At 34.1% G+C, this 3393-nt stretch overlaps 1 non-coding gene across 1 annotated transcript; it reads left to right on the top strand.

Annotated features, from left to right (window-relative positions):
* Positions 1–3017: 3017 nt before the first annotated feature.
* Positions 3018–3105, top strand: LOC142618153 (small nucleolar RNA snoR53Y). The gene has a single exon (XR_012841201.1). It is a non-coding gene; the product is annotated as a small nucleolar RNA snoR53Y (small nucleolar RNA).
* The last annotated feature ends 288 nt before the right edge of the window (positions 3106–3393 follow it).

The raw sequence follows: 3393 nt of genomic DNA, 5'->3' as shown, positions 1-3393 counted from the left end.
TAGTGACCCCCAATTTACTAACGGTAACCTCTCATCTACGATCTTCGAACCCTAGCAACCCTAAATTTCATTCTTTCCCTCTCTGTCTGGTTGCAGAGAAAGGGCGGGAAAATAGAAAAAAGAAAACAAAAACTTTTCAATTTTATAGTTCACGATGCTTTTGAGTCTAAAATTTGATATTTCTATGCTATTTTTTGTTCCTGCATTTTATGAGCAACCAATCAATTTTTAGAATGTTAGATGGTTCAAAATAGATTGAGATACTCCTACAATCTTTTATCGTAGCTTGATATTTGGTTGCCAAAAAAATTGACAAAGAGAGAAAAAGTTTTGAATTTGGTAATTTTGGCTAATTCAACCTTAACTTGAGTATAAACTATGCAATGATAGTTTTGCCTACCCTGTATAATAATTTCCATTTCTTGTTGGGTCCAGTGATAGTTTTAGTATATGACTATGCATCGAAATTTGAAATTCATAGTTTTAGATAATTTGAAAATTTTAGCTTATTTTAGAAATTTTTGAAGATTAAAATATAAATTATAGTTTTATTGATAACTTTAAATAGACCAAGTTAATTATCCCTTCTTTCTCTATTTATAATTCTTTCTCGTGTTGTTATGTAGCAAGAACACCAAAATTGCTCAAATCACAGGAAAAACCAAAGCCGGAGCCAAGGGGTCGAGGAAGGCAATTGCTCACTTAATTACCACACCAAAAAGCCAACCCTTTGTAAACTATCCATAAAAAAACAAAACAAGAAACCGAAACTTTCTCCCACTCCCTCTCTCATCCAATAATCCAACCTGTAGGGTCAATGGGCCCCAGAGTATATGTCTATGTATGTATTGGGCTAATAGCCCAATCCGAAGACATTAGGAAGTCCGAAAACGGGAAAATATACTCTTAAGGGTCCGGGTTGGAAAGTAAAAGGATAAAGTCTGACTAAGGTCGTCCAAGAAGGCCATTTGAGGTGGAATATTTCCTCGGCAGAGTAAAGCCGAGGTTGAGAGGGATGGCCTGTCTACTAGAAGCAACCTTCTATGAGGTCCTGTAGATAAGGATGTACATGATAAGAGTATAGGACAAGGATGGGCTGTGAAATATCTAAGGAAAAAGATGATGTCACCACATTGAATGCTTTGCAGCTAACTCTCTGGCCGCATTAATGAGGAGGTGATGCCTGAGCATCAGGGTTCAGCCTTACAACTACCTCCAAAGATTTCAAGAAGAGGCCAATGGGACAAGTATCCAAACCAGTAATTTGATCCATAGGTGGAGGATGTAGGGAGGAAGAAAGATGATATAAAAAGAGGAGGAGACATTCAGGAAAGGGGATCGGAGAGAAAGAAAGAAAACACTGTAGACTGAATATTTTTGTAATTTTTCTTTAAGAAGAAAGAAGTATTAGAACTAGCTCATCGGCTTGAATCCGAGGATAGATTTTCATCATATAAACTTGTCCATCAATATTGTTTTGAGATCTTGAGTTATTACCATTGTAGAACAATATTGTTCTACAAATTTATTGTATTGGGCTCTTTGGGCCTAACCTGTACCCTTTCTACTATTAGGCTTAGGTGTAAATTGTAATCTTACACAACCTATTAAAATGTTCTTGTAGTCAAGATTTTTGTTTTTTTTTAAAGATTCTTCTTATATATAATGGCAAACTTCAAAACCCAAAATGCAATAATATCCTTTTTAAGGTTTTCGTTTTTTATTTTTATAAAAATATTATTACAATAAACCCACCTTTGAATAGACTATGTCCTAACTTATATGGCTCTTGATTAAATGTGATACGATTTCCTAAAAGCAAAATCAAGACATATATAAATATTTTTAAAATTTTTGTAGTATATTGTCATACTTTCAAGTTAATTATACTCTGAAATATTCAAATCACCTATTTGAATTTCTTATATTAAGATTAATCTTTCAAGTTCATCTATTCATGAATCGTAACTAGATAGTTATGGTTTTTTATTTATATATTTTACTTGTATGAAATATATATTTGTGGTAACCTATGCTTGTTGAGAAACGTAAGCATAATAATGAATACGTTAGATTATAGTATATTTTGTATGAGTCAATTTTTTTTTCTTTAATTGATTTTTTATTATTATTTATATTGGCTAACACTTTTGGGATGAATTTTGTTTAAAACCTTTGATTTTGGTCTTCTCCCTCTTGAGCTAAATTCCTCGCTCTACCACTGGGCACTGGCCCAGCCAAACTAGACCCACAACTTGTCATCCCCATTGCCCCTTGACTGAAGCCACCAAACCCATTCCGCTGCCCTTTGGTCGAAGGCACCAGACCCCAGTGATCTTCTCATTGACATCATTGTAAGCCCCACCAATTCTTCAAAAATGTTCTTCCTCGCATTGATTTATTTGTTTATTCATAAATTTTTGGAATCAACTATATATGATTAGCGGATTTCTTTTGATTAAGACCATGTTAGCGGATTTAAAATGATACCATGTTAACGATATCAAAATTTAAAAAGTGTGAAACATGTTAGTAAAAAATAACAATTACCCCACTAACAAATGAAAGACATATGTTAGTGGGTAGTTATTTTTATACACATGTTCTCATTTATTGGGTTTTAATATAGATGACATGGTATCATTTAATACAAAATACTTTTTGAGGGCAGGAATGGAGACCTTTTTTTTTTTCTCTCGATAAATTGGAGGAAAACACTCGGCAAGCCACATTGTTTGCCTTGCTTTTGTCAAATGCCACTCAACGCTATGTTAGCGACCTAAGCAAGAATTATAACAGGGAATGAACAGGAGGACTAATTTGGTTTGTTTTAACTTTTCTGAGGACTAAAATCAATTTTATAATTTTCAGGGATAAATAAAAATTGACCCAAATTTTAAGAACCAAATGTATATTTTTGCTGAAATTTCAGTGTTTCTGGGTATTGATTGTTCTTGTTCTTGCAAAGGAACTAGTTATTTTTCTAGCTCTCTATGCCATTCAGTCACAGAATAGTGTTTCCCTATATGATGCTTCAGTATGAAACCATGCTAATGCTGATCAGTCTGCGATTGATCCTTGTTTCATCTATTTGCTGAGGGAATGAGAATATAAACTGAAACAAATCGAAGAATTTTTAGAACCATATTGAACTTCTAGTGCAAATGCGTTGCTTTAACATTTTGGGAAGCTGCAAAGCCTGAATGCCATTGTTCTTCTGTTGTTGTGAACCCACAGTGAGACTTTTTGTGTAATGTGCAGACCAATGAGAAATCATCCATGGAAAATAGACAAGCTAATAAAGTCTGAGTCTTCCTTGTTGGCTGGCTAGCAAATGCTAAACTCTTACATCCTGCCCCTGTTCCTCCTAAACAAACGCTACCTGAGCAACAG

The sequence above is a fragment of the Castanea sativa genome, chromosome 11 (assembly GCF_040712315.1).
Source record: "Castanea sativa cultivar Marrone di Chiusa Pesio chromosome 11, ASM4071231v1".
NCBI lineage: Eukaryota > Viridiplantae > Streptophyta > Magnoliopsida > Fagales > Fagaceae > Castanea > Castanea sativa.
This window is presented reverse-complemented; position numbering and strand designations above follow the sequence as displayed.